Source organism: Ranitomeya variabilis, chromosome 1 (assembly GCF_051348905.1).
Source record: "Ranitomeya variabilis isolate aRanVar5 chromosome 1, aRanVar5.hap1, whole genome shotgun sequence".
Lineage (NCBI taxonomy): Eukaryota > Metazoa > Chordata > Amphibia > Anura > Dendrobatidae > Ranitomeya > Ranitomeya variabilis.
This window is the reverse complement of record NC_135232.1, coordinates 645,894,492-645,907,966: the sequence shown is the minus strand read 5'-3', so window position 1 is coordinate 645,907,966 and position 13,475 is coordinate 645,894,492. Positions and strand designations below refer to the sequence as shown.

At 46.3% G+C, this 13,475-nt stretch overlaps 1 protein-coding gene across 5 annotated transcripts in view; it reads left to right on the top strand.

Annotated features, from left to right (window-relative positions):
• The window catches only part of RGS6 (regulator of G protein signaling 6), a 758,999-nt gene that overhangs the window by 142,756 nt on the left and 602,768 nt on the right, over positions 1 to 13,475 (top strand). Inside the window, exon 1 of one of the 5 annotated variants that reach the window (XM_077262004.1) lies at positions 6,946 to 7,081. The exons of 3 other annotated variants lie outside the window; for them this stretch is intronic. The gene's annotated coding sequence lies outside the window, so the exon portion shown is untranslated. Of the gene's footprint in view, positions 1 to 6,945; positions 7,082 to 7,267; positions 7,409 to 13,475 lie in introns of those variants that run through there. One more of the 5 variants, XM_077262012.1, reaches the window with a different exon arrangement.

Genomic DNA, 13,475 nt, shown 5'->3' with positions numbered 1-13,475 from the left:
ACATGATGCTGAAGAGATGGAGTTCTCTGAAGTTACCAAGAGTCGAGAGACAGTTGAACCTGCGGATGCAGGAAAAAGCGGTACTCTGAAGAGGCAGGGTGTGGGTGGGCAAGAGAGCCCATCTGAAAATCTAATTAAAGAACTGATGGATGTGATATGTGCTGGCCAAAAGAGAGCAGGACCATGAGTTAGAGCTACTTAAAGAGACAGTTGAGCGAGAAAGGGTCCTGAGACAAGCAGTTGAGCACAGAGTGGATGAGCTGGAGAAAGAAGTTTCTGAGCTCTGATGTCACCTGTCAGCGTCTCAAACCATGAACAAGGCCATATTGAAAGATACGGAGGTGCTCAGAGAGGCCCAAGGGAAGCATCAGCAGGAGCTTCTCCGGAGAGAGGATGAGCGTCGTTGCCTGGCAGTAGAGCGGGAGAAAGTTCTCCGAGAGCTCAAGATAGAGAAGGAGGCTAATGCCAGCTCCAGAAACACACGGATGACCGGGAAATTGAACTGTTGCGCTTACCCGATCTGATTGCAATGAAAGTGAGTGAGCTGGAGAGGCTGACTAAAGAAGGGGCCTCCACGGAGGAACAAATCGAGCAGGGGAAGTGCCACGCAGACGGCCAGGCAAGGGTGGTCGACGTCTTGGAAAACTGCACTGATGCTCAGGACGAGGGGGTCCAACAGTATGTCCAAGAAGGTGAGACTTCGGTTTTCAAGAGCATAATAGAGATGCCCGAAGACATGCGAGAAGCGTGTGCCAGTGAGGAGATGCATGAGGCCTTTAGAAAGGCAACAGAAGCGTGTAGTGTGTACTGGGCCCCAGAGATGCAGCAGTTGGTCATATTGTCGACTAAGGAAGTCACAGTGAAGAGGGTGGCTATCCTTAGGGACATGCGCCTACAAAGCCTCCGCATGAAGCAGATGATCCTGTTGAGAAATAACAAAGCCGCTCGACGTCTGGAGCATGTGAGGAAAGCTCAAAGTTGGTTGGGCATTGTAGAAGACATCATTCACATGCCCAGGGGTCCGGTGAAGAATGTCATCGGAATATTTGGGAAAGTGATGCAGGAGATGGTGAATAGGTCCGGTGTGATGAGAGTGAGGATTCTGGCTGATGACGAAGCCCAGGTGGTGCGTGAAGATGGGATGATTCCATTCCTTGTTGTCGGATCCATGGAGAGCCTTGGGAATATTAGGATGCTCCTGGAGTATCATGTGGTGTACCTGAAAGAAGTATTGCAGCTAAGACTTGAGAGGGAGCAGATGAACAGAGAGCTGCAGGAAATGGAAAGAAGATGGCCGCCACCTTCAACTCACGGTATAGAGAGGCGAAGAGGTTCGCTTAAGACTGAAAGTCCTAGAGCTGGAGCAAATAGAGGACATGGGGACAGATGGAAGGACTGCTCTCCGGGTAATAAAGACCATAGGAGAAATGGCCAGCAGAGAGATAACAGAAGGGGGCCTGATGGAAGAGATAGAAGTAATGATGCCTCAGTTAGCTCAGGGCTGAGTAACCTAGGCAGGAGACCCTGTAGTGGACGTGATGACAAAGAGTCAGACCAGACAGGAGGTATGGTGCAAGGGAATTGCGACACCGTACTGACCGCCGGGAATGCGGGTGGTCTTACAAGGGGTCACCTGTATCAAAGGACGTGACAGAGACGGATGACGGGTGTCTACAAAAGGATTCAGTAGCAGGACCCGACTTTGACAGACAGTTTGACTGGCAGAGACGACTGAGAAGGATCACTGGTCGGGTAATACTGCCAAGCCCCATGTGATTATTGGGCGGTATGTATCACAGAGGTGGGTGGCCCTGTGATGGAAGCCTGGGCATGTTTTGCTCAGCAGATCTACTGCTGAGGGTTTTACTATACATTGGGAGGCTTCCAGGTGACTTGGAGAGATGGGTGGGTCCAGTCACCTATGTAATAGAGGTGTATTTTGCACATATGAGTGAGTGTTTGGGAGTCTGCCAGTGTGGACAGACTTCCATGTGTCCAGGCTGGACATTACAGAGTGGTCTGTGTCTTGAGAGGGAGAAGCCTTTCTGTGTCCATGGCTCCAGATAGAGCCTAAGTGCTGGACATTGCACAGCCTGTGTACCCACAGACCTGGGAGAGCAGAGCTCTGCTATGGACATTGATACTGTATCGGCCTGATGTAAAGACTCGTTACCTTTTTGTTGCTGACTTGATGGTTTATGAAGCAAATAAACCCACATGGAGGTTGAAGAGAATGTGCCTCCTGTTTCCTCCTTCGCCCTTGAGTGAGTACAATCCTTCCAATACTAACAATGATAGACTGGCACAAATGGAAGAGGACCCTTCCCTTGCCGCCGTACATTCTGCAGGTTGATTGGAAAGGAGACCATAGGTTGGGGGGTTGCAGTAGCTCTGATGGTGTTAAAAATGCAGCTACTATAAACTATACCATGCTGCATCGGCCATTTCGGTTTTAGTGTCGATCTGGATTGTTTAACAACATACATGCCACTGTCAATCATGATAGCTGCATTCAGACGGTTAACCGAGGGAGATGGCTCTCTCTTTAAGGGCTCCTTCTCACTTGCGAGCAACTCGGATGAGTCTCGCATGTTTAAAACCCGGCTCTGCACCTGGCACTCAGATCGGAGCGTGCGGCTGCATAGGAATACATGCCGCCGCACACTACGCTCCTGAGTGCGGGGTGCAGTGCCGGGGTATTGCCGTGCGAGACTCATCCGAGTCTCACGCAAAGTCAGATGGAGCCCTAACACTAGTACCCAGCAATCATTGGCCCTGGCAGCTGCAAGAGGAGGCCAAGTAATGATGGTCTTTTAGGCCCTGGGACTAACAGGCTGGGTCAGTGTAAAACTGACGGGTCTCCTGTCCTGCAATGCATTAGTATTGCACATGATGAGCTCAACAGCCAAACTGAAAAATATAGTGGGACTAAGTGAAAATGTAAAAAATAAAGTAAAATCAAATTTGTAAAAATGGGGATGGGTGGGGAGCGCAAAACTCTATTGTCACGAAAAAACATATCTTTCATGTAAAACAAAGTCCACATAATTGTTATTGTCATGATTTTTGAAGTGCAAGCTGGGCACAATGTATGGCACCAAACTGGCATATTTACAATTTTTCAGAAAATGCACGGAATGAATGTTACACAGTGAAAATACCTGGGGGGTATAATTCGGAAAATGATCTCACTTTTGTGATGTTCTCGCTGTTCTCCTACCGTAGGGGCTCTATAAATGGCACCCGCAAACTACTCCAAACAGGTCAGAATTGAAAAATGGGGCTTGGTCATTGAAGTCAAAATTATCTCACTCACTAAGAGATTAAACTGAGAAATGAATGAAATGTAGACATTAAAAAAAACGTACCTACAATGGTTGTCAATTTGCATGACTTCTTGTCTTGTAATAATGTTGGCGATAACACAGGTGTTAACTTCATCATTTTTGATCTTGTAGAAGTCTAAATTACCGACATTGGGAATAATTCTCAATAAATAGACCTGTTGTTAGTTTAAGGCCTTGTTTAGACTACCGTGTTTTTCATCTATGCAAAAAACAGTCCTAGTGTCATTAGTGTTTTGGATCAGAGTTTCATTAGGGTTTGGTCAGTTGTCACTTTTTATCATCACAGTTTTATTAGTGCGATTCATGAATGGATATATAAAAAATATTACATTTGCAAATATTTTCCTATCCTTTGCCCACACCCCTGATTGACAGCTTTATGTGTACACTGTATATTGATAGAGCAGTACTGGGGGAGGGGTTGGACTAGAAGGCTATGTGCACAGTGGATCCGCAGCAGCTTTCCATGCGTTTACAGTACAATGTAAACCTATGGAAACCGCAATCCGCAGTGCACATGCTGTGGAAAAAAATGCGCGGAAAACTCTGAGGGTTACATTCCGCAGCATGTCAATTCTTTGAGCGGATTCCGCTGCGGTTTACACCTGCTCCACAATAGGAATCCGCAGGTGTAAAACCGCAGGTGGAATCCGCACAAAATCTGCATAAAAACCGCGGTAAATCCGCAGGTAAAACGCAGTGCCTTTTACCTGCGGATTTCTGAAATCCGCTGTGGAAAAATCCGCAGAGCTCCTTTCTACGTGTGCGCATACCCGAAGGCACAAGGTCAGTTGTCCTGTAGTGATAATCTTCTGATTGATTATATTGAAACAGCAAAACAAGTGACACATCACTGGAATTGGGCTATCTGCCCCTACATAATGCTGCTCTTGGATTACATAGCAAACACTTGCTGACAGGTTATTTCTAATTTTAGTTAATGGGGAATTTCCATCTCCAAGATCCTATCCCAATATGTAGTAGGTGTAGTAGTAATAATAATAATAATAATAATAGCAAATACCTCCAATTAGGAATGTAGTATAGTTGTTCTGATTCGCTATGTCTCTTTTCTCATGTGCAGGCTTTGCAGACCTTAGGTATCCATGGTTACAACCGCTGCTACAGTGACAGATAGCTAGTTGCTAGTAGTCGTAACCATGGATACCTAAGGTCCTGCAATTGTTGCACATGAAGAAAGAGACATAGCAAAGCAGACGAACTAACGAACTACATTTCTATTTGGAAGAATTTGCTAATATTATTTTATTTTAATATCTATCCAATGGAGAGGCGAAATAAAAAAAATGAAAAAAAAAGTATGTGTGTTTATATTTGTGTGTGTTTATTTGTATATGTGTGTATGTGTATATATATATATATATATATATATATATATATATATATATATATATATTATACTGTATAATATAACTATTACATCTGGAGGCTTCCACTTGGTAGCTGCCACTCGCTATGTTATATATGGAATAAAAAAAGATACTTCAAGGATAACATTGCTGAAAAAAAACCACATTGTGCACATATTCTATTACTTTCAGAAGAAAGCTCAGCCCTGTACATGTACTAAATTCTGGTCCTCCTCCTTGTGTCTATGACATATCATGGCGTTGTGGTGTATGAGCTACTTGTACGTGTGCATTGTCATGTATAACAGACAGCCATGATGCTGTGATTACACTGGGTGCACTGCTTACGAACAAATCCATTAGAATATAATATGGTTGCAATGTGTATTTTGTACAGACTTCTCTTTTATGAAGACATCACTGTAGTGATTTTTTTAATACATTTTTATGGTCAATTTATATTAAGTAATCAGAATGGATTTGCTGGAGACTTATAAGATGTATATTAAGTTGAAAGCTTGTCAATCACATTATTTCTATACCCCCCTCCCTTCCTTCTACATTTTCCTTCCTTTTTTTCTATGTAGTTAATTCTAAAATCCCATGCCCACAGCTAGATTGATAGGTGAAAGATCCGCCACTCTGTTTCACTGCTATGTTACTATTAGGTCACTGTAGTTTCTTTAATGTATCCTGTAAATAGAAAAAATAGAAGGAAATACCGTAAATGTTGTCCTGGGATTTGTAGGCAAAGGTAGTGTCTCCCAGTATAATACAAAATGCATTTTAATCCATTCTTACACTATATTTGACTGGTAATGAGAGACCAAAATAAATATAGAAAAGGTCTAGAAATGTTTTTTATGTATCTTACCAGGGGCATATGCTAGATTCAGCTAGCTGCAAAAAAATCAGAGCAGGCAGAGCCAGGAATAGTTTGCAAAGCAGGGATTTAGGTCTCTTTCCCACTGGTTGCTTGTAATGGGCTCTAGATCTGTCCTTGCACAGATGGCAGTGTTTTAACAACAAGGCAGAAATGACAGCAGAGGAGAATCTAAATGTTAAGGGGATAGGTTAAAGACAGGAAGTGTTGATGGAAATTAAATGACATTGATGAATACCTCCTGGTCAGTACGGAGAAGTCTTCAGTGATTCGCTATACATTGTTGTGTAACTGTGAGGCTCGTTAGTTGTCCTTAGAATTTTTTTCATGTTTATTTGCTTATATATTGAAGGGCATCCGTATCACCAAACTTGTATATTAAAGGAGTTGCCCGGGACTTTACATTGATTGCCTACCCCCTAATAGGCCATCAATATCTGATCAGTTGGGGTCCAACACACTGCACCCCTGACTGTCAGCTGTTCCCCATGAATAAGGGGCGGATGTGTAGTACCCGGCCGCAGCCACTAAATATTCGACAGAGCTGTGCAGCTCTATAGCTGAGCGGTTATTGCCGCCGACATCGGCAACAGCTGATCATGTCTCACCCCCACTGATCAGACATTGGTGACCTACAGTATCATAAGGATAGGCCATCAATGTTCAGATACTGGACTACCCCTTTAAAGTAACCAGATTGCATTGTGAGGAATAAAGCCCAAGTAAAAACTGTACTTTTACTTTTAAAATAGTCTACTCCATTATCCCGAAAATTTATTTTATTCAGTATCGTAAATGGGTTGGCCACTGCTATATAACCCTTTTTGAATGCATTCAGTGTGCTTAAGAGTTGTCCCCTTTCTATTATGTTTCTATCCTGGGTGCAGCTTGTTATAAAACAACACACAGCACTGAACTCTCCTTCACCTGCTCCACTAGGGAGTACCTGTCGCAGCTCCCGATGCCTGGCATTGGCTGGGGTGCTGACATAAGCTGAAAGCATGGCAGCTAATCTGAAAGCTCAGCTTCTTCCATTGTAGATGGAACGTGCCCTTTAGGACTGCTGAGCTCACTGATTGGCTGTGGCACTATCGACGTGTTGTCAGCGCTGCAGCCAATGCCAGGCATTGGGAGTAACTTATGGACAATTCCTTGTAAAGCGTATCTCCATGTGATGCCACTCTATTCTAAGTTCCCTGTCCCTAGTCTTATAGTTACCTGCCACTGTCTTCAGCTGTTTCCAACACTGCTCTGCGCTTGGTCTCTAGCAGTTTGTCACTTGCAAATAGCTCCAATGTTTGCTGGCGCAATCTGGAAGTCACAACTCAATGTAAGTCTATGAGAGCTAGAACGAGGATCTCGTAGACTGACATTGAGAGCTTGTGACCGTTACCACTGACTTCCGGTCAGTCAGAAGGTGTGGTCACAAGATGTCGGCATGGGACCAGAGTGGTGTCGGGAAGAGCTGACGACGGCGGCTGGTAAGTATAAGACTAGGGTCTGGGAACTTAGATTAGTGGCACCAATCCAGCGCTGAAATAATAAAAAAAAAAAATTGCCGGAGTGGTAATTTAAATAGGGTGCTCAGTGCACCCTTGGCATGGCTCAGTGCACAAATCCTCTCTGTTATTTACATGAGGCTGCCTCCCTCTTTCTTCATTGACACTGCTTGCTTGTCTAGAGCCGACGCTGTCTGCAGTGGATGCCATTTCCAGCAACTCACTGTGAGGTTCGGAGTAGCACACAGCCATCTCTCCTCTCTGTTGCAGCCCAGTATTAATTTAAAGTATTAAGTTACAATAACGCAGGTTAGTTATTGAAACCATTTTATAGTAATTCCTATAATACATGTAAGGAATTTATTTTTTTTAAAGTGAAAAATGATATAGCAGTGAATGAAAAATGCTTTCTCTCTATAGCTATTAGGCTATGTGCACACGTTGCAGATTTGTGTACGGATTTTTCCGCACCGTCTTTGCAAAATCCGCAGGTAAAACGCACCACGTTTTACCTGCGGATTTACCATGGAATTACTGCGGATTTTCTGCGTTTTTTTGTGCGGATTTCACCAGCGGTTTTACACCTGCGGATTCCTATTGAGGAGCAGGTGTAAACTGCTGCGGAATCCGCACAAAGAATTGACATGCTGCGTAAAATACAACGCAGCGTTTCCGCGCGGTATTTTCCGCACCATGTGCACTGCGGATTTCGTTTTTTGTAGGTTTACATGGTACTGTAAACCGCATGGAAAACAGCTGCGAATCCGCAGCAGCCAATCCGCTGCGGATCCGCAGCCAAATCCGCAACGTGTGCACATAGACTTACCCCTTTTCCTTAGTTATGCTGAATTTCTCTGCCAAGTCCTATTTTTAAAACAATTGTTCTGAATTGTGCTGTCTTCTATTTAGTCTCCTAATTTTCTGGAGATAAGAAAATAATTCCTGAACATTATAATTGAGAACTAACAAGGCTGTAAAATGAAAGTTAGATCCTCATTGTGGGTTTTCTTCCCATTCCGTTAACTAGATCCTATCTAATCAATTCTTAAAACAGCATTCCAGTCATTTATTTCCTAAATAGTGCTGCATAAACTATTATAAATAGCGTAAAGTCTCTTGTGTATGTCTCATGTATATGTAACCCAGTTGGTATGCTATTTCTGGATTTTCTGTCACGCTGATTCCTTCTTCCTCACGAATATGGTTCCTCCTATGATGACTGCATTTCTTAGGATGCATCTGGCTTAGCATTGTTTGAAGAGTCAGCCAGGAACTATAGAGCTAGACAAAACTAGTCCTATGCGGACCCTAGCCGGATTCTCCTTGCATTACTGTAGTTGATTGACAGTTCTCTCCCATGAGTGTACATCAGGAGAGACCGGTGATGATGCCGGACTAGACTAATCTATTCCTATGTTTCTCGGTTGGCCCTTCAAACTCTTTTATCTGAAATGCTTGAACATTTCAGCAAAAACCCTACATGGCTGCAATTGTACCGCCGGGCTCTGTTTTATGGTCCGCGCAGAATGTATCGTATTCAATCGACTGACAAGTTTTCTTTAAAAACTTCAAAATCGTGCAACTGTTGTCTTTCTGCAGTTGGACAAGGTATGGTATTCGACTGCAGTGGTTTTACCCTGAATATTCTGTGAGTACCTGTGAAGTTTTAGTTGAGAGCTGTTTGGGTTCAAAACAACTGGGTCTTGTTACTGAGCTTCCAAAAGATCCTGTTCCCACCAAACCGCTGGAACCCCCATCACTAGTCTGAGAGCTGCAAGGAGGGATTTGATAGGCTGTTATAACTTCCAGTTCTCAGGAAGCCAGAGACTGAAATCCTGTTTGTGCTAGAGAGCTGGAGTGGAGGTCAAACTGCTGACTCCATCATACACCTCCCTATGATGAAAAAGTCCAAAATGCATGGATTCTGCAGAGAGGGAATGAAACAAATTACACATCTAGAGTATTGCTGGAAAGTAAACACTATGGCTCAGATTAATCAGTTTTAGCTGTAATTCTGACTTCAAACTGTTACAAAATTTGTGTTTATACCAGTCTTTGCCAACTTCTTAAAGCAATGCGTTTTACACCTAGATGTGTTCCAGGAAAGGCTGTACTGGGCCCCTGGCCCTCAAGGGAGGCCAGCATGACGGGGTCACGGGGAATGGCAGAGCCTCAGGATGGGCAAGGGCAAGTCGGGGTTAAATAGTTTGCTTGGGCTGTGTACTTTTGAATTTGGACAGAGGGGGGGCAGGGTTTGGATGAGGCAGGGAGAAGCAAGCGGGGGGGAGCTTACTGAGGGGGTAATTTTGATAAGAAACTGCCAATTTCACCTCAGCAACTGCTACGCTCACCTGCTGGTCCGGCGGTGGCTGAAATCCCCAGTGATGGATGTGGAGGCCTTATTGCAGAGACTGCGCGAACAGGCCAGCACACAGGGCACCGAATGGCTGCAGCAGTCCATAAGCAGCCTTCTGGACGGAGTGATGATGGGACCAGCCCAGGTACCTGCAGAGGGACGCCGGCCGCGGAGGTCCAGGCCTCCAGCGCCCTTGAGCCCCGAGGTCACCCCTCGGGCCCGGCGCCGTATCAGGAGCCCCTCTAGGGACCCTCCGGCAGGAGACGCAAGCGGCGGTGCAGCAGCGACCCGCGGCAGAGCCGTGAGGAATCCGGCAGCACGGCGGGGCCTGCAGCAGGGGGAGGTGTCGGCCTCCTCCTCGGCGCATGTGACTCACCAGGTGTCGGGACCAGGAGCGGCGGGCTGCACCAGGTCAGGTGAGCCTGCTCGGCGCAGAGGAGCGGGCGCTTCCAGGAGGCAGGGGCCTTATTCCCAGGCCTCTCGGCGTGTGACATCTAACGGGTGGCGTTCTGCTGGCCCTGTCAGCAGCGCTCTGCCTGGGACGGGGCAGGGAGCTGGAGGGCTGACTTCCTCTAGCCAGCGCAGGCCGGGGCTGAGTCCATCCAGGGGGGCTGGCCATGTCACAGCTGTAGATAGGAGCACTTCCCTGCACGGGCAGCGTTACGCTGGCTCAGGCATCTTCACAGCAGCGGCATCAGCAGCAGCAAGGGACCCTGCACCTTCTGATGGGGTGTCACAGGACGGCAGTTGGCCGTCTGACTTACCCGGGGACCAACGGATGGAGAGCTCAGGAGAGGAGCACGTACATCTGGCTTCCGGATCTTCGGCTGCCGGGTCCACAGCACTCGGGCCGCTAGGTGAGGACAATCCTTTTTTCATTTACCCCTGTGTTAGCTCTCTCTGTCAGTGTTAGTAGGGATGTATTTATGGGGGGAGTCGGGGGGGGTTAGGTCTTATCATGCACGGGCTTTGAGATCTGGCGGCGCTATGGGGATCGGGGGGTTCAAACCTGGGGTCTTCTCCTTCTGCGGCATGGCTTGGGAATCCGGGGGAAGTTTTGGGTTTGAGGGGTTCTCTGGGGGGGTTCACTGATATGAGTTCTAGGAGTATGTCGTCAGATAACGTAGGGAATGATGCTGCGGCGATGAGTGCCGCCATACCTTCAATTAGCGTGTCTGTTGCCAGTCAGGCAGGGGAAGCGGAGAAAGATACCTCAGTGCATTTGGATGACGCGGCCCATGGGGAGGTATACGTTTGTTTCGAGGGACCGTTGGGGGCACACTTAAAAAGTGAAACTAGGAAAAAAATTTGGAAAGGGGAAATATTCTCCTTATTACCACTAGAGCGTTTTCAATTGGACAGGCTGCGCAAAGATGATTTAAAAAAAGAGGCGGAAAAAAGGTGTTTTAGGCTGATTCCTAGGATGTTTTCTAATTGGTTACAGGCATTCGCCATTTTGGCGAGTGTGATTGGTGAGAGGTCCCCCGAGAACTGCTCGGGGCTTTTTTGTTACGTAGATGCGATTGGGGAAGCTTATCGGACTTACGGGGGCCAAGGTTGGCTCAGATACGATGAGCAATTCCGGCAACGGAAGGCCATTATGCCCAGTATTCGGTGGGATCACAAAGATATAGCTTTGTGGATGAAGGTTATGGTCCCGTCACTGTTCGGGTCAGGCAGCCAGTCATTTCCTGGAAGCGCTGGGGGTTAAGGGCAGTCGGGACACTCAGCGGCAATGCAGAGAGGACTGTGCTTTGCATTCAATGAAGGGTCATGTAAATTTGGGGGAAAATACAAATTCAAGCATGAATTTGCAACTTGCGGGGGACTGCACGGGTCATCCAAATGTTTTAAGGGTGGCAGACAGAGAAGTGGAGACGGTTCTGACAAAAGGAATGACGCCAATTCGTCTGGACGTGATGGTGCCATTTCCAAATAGGTACCCTGATTCACCAGCTGCAGCTTTGTTAGAAGGAGGTTTTCGGGATGGTTTCCGTATTCAATTCGTGGATGCGGAACATAAATTTTCCACAAAAAATTTGAAATCGGCTCTGCAATTTCCTGACGTGGTTGCTAAAAAGCTGGAAAGCGAAGTTAAATTGGGTAGGATGGCCGGCCCTTTTCCAGTGGCGCCTATTCGCAATCTGAGGGTTTCCCCGTTGGGCGTGGTACCAAAAAAGGAACCCAATAAATTCAGATTGATTTAGCATCTGTCCTTTCTGAAAGGGTCCTCAGTAAATGACAGAATTGACCCTCAGTTATGTTCGGTGATTTACACTTCATTTGATGCGGCTATGGATTGGGTGCGGGTATGTGGGTGTGGTGCACTGTTGGCGAAAACAGATATCAAAGCGGCTTTCAGGCTACTACCGGTTCACCCAGAGAGTATGCATCTCCTGGGTTGCTATTGGGATGGAGGTTTTTACGTCGATCGCTGTCTCCCCCTTTCCTGCACGTACTTCGAAACTATTAGCACCTTTTTGGAGTGGGTGGTGAAAGACGTGTCGGGCTTGAAATCCTGCATTCACTATCTGGATGACTTCCTGTTTATAGGCCCGGCTCAAAGTACCGATTGCTCGGTGCTATTGCACACTATGGAGGGAGTGTGCAAGATTTTAGGGGTTCCTTTAGCTCCGGACAAAACTGTGGGTCCAGTCACTGTTCTGAGTTTTCTGGGTATAGAAATCGATACCTTAGAAATGGTGTGCAGGCTGCCTGGGGATAAGGTTAGCGCTCTGAGCGAAGAGGTGTCTAGGGCATGTAGTGCTAAAAAAATGGGAGGGAGGTACAATCTTTGCTTGGCAAATTGAACTTCGCTTGCCATATTATGCCGATGGGAAGGGCATTCTGCCGCAGGTTGTCATTGGCGACCAGGGGCGTTCGATCTCCGGTTCATTTTATCAGACTAAAGAAGGAATTGCGTGAAGATTTGGCAGTATGGGCAAATTTTTTGGAGAATTATAACGGAAAGTCTATCTGGATAAAACCGGTTGTGAATTCAGATGATTTGGGTTTCATCATTGCCGTGGTGAATGATCGTGGTTTTGGTTTGTTTTTTCAAGGCAGTTGGTTGTTGGCTGAATGGCCTGGTTTCTGGCGGGAGCAAGGTTGGCTACAAAATTGGGTTCTTCCTCATTTGTTCCCTATCGTTGTTGCGTTGTCGTTATGGGGTAACAGTGTGCGAGACAGGAAGATTCGTTTTCCATGTGGGTCCGATGCGGTTGCCGTGGCGATAAATTCACTGTCGGCTGATTCACCGGCGGTAGTAAAAATTTTGCAGCGTTTGGTGTTTTTGGGCTTATCTTTGAATTTGGGGATTGTGGCGGAGGTCAGGTCGATGGCTTCTAAACCTGTCTCTGTTGCTCTTTCTCACTTGCAGGGAGATCGTTTCCGAGAATTGGTACCTCAGGCGGAGTCAACAGGCCAGGAGTGCCCAGCGGAGTTATGGAAGCTTCCTGGCAGGCAGTAGATTATCTGTTTCAGAATTCTTTATCGGCTAGGTCTTGGAGTCAGTATCAGCAGGCATGGGGTACTTGGGAAGAGTGGGGTGTTTCTTTAGGGGCGGGACTACAGGATGAGAGCAGATTATTGTTGTTGATTGGGCATTTTAAAGAGTCAGCTTGGTCCATGTCTAGACTGAACAAGTTGTTGGTGGGCATTGCATTCGGTTTCAAGGCTCGGGGCCTTTAAGGACGTCACAAAGTCTTTTTTGGTAGTTCAGACGTTAAAGGGATGGAGAAAAGGTTGGACGGTGAGCGATAAAAGACGCCCGGTATCATACGAGGTATTGTTAATTTTGGGCAATCAGTTAGCTTCGGTCTGTTCATCGCAATGGGAAATAATTATTTTTAAGGCGGCCTCCGCATTAGCGCTCTTTGGAGCCTTTCGGTTAGGGGAGTGTTATGATCCTTAGTGGCTGAGGATCACGAATAGACAGGGCAAGTGAATAAACTAAGGACAAGCTCTAGGGAGATGGCAACTGGACTGATCGCAAATCTGAACCTATGTAACACAACTAGA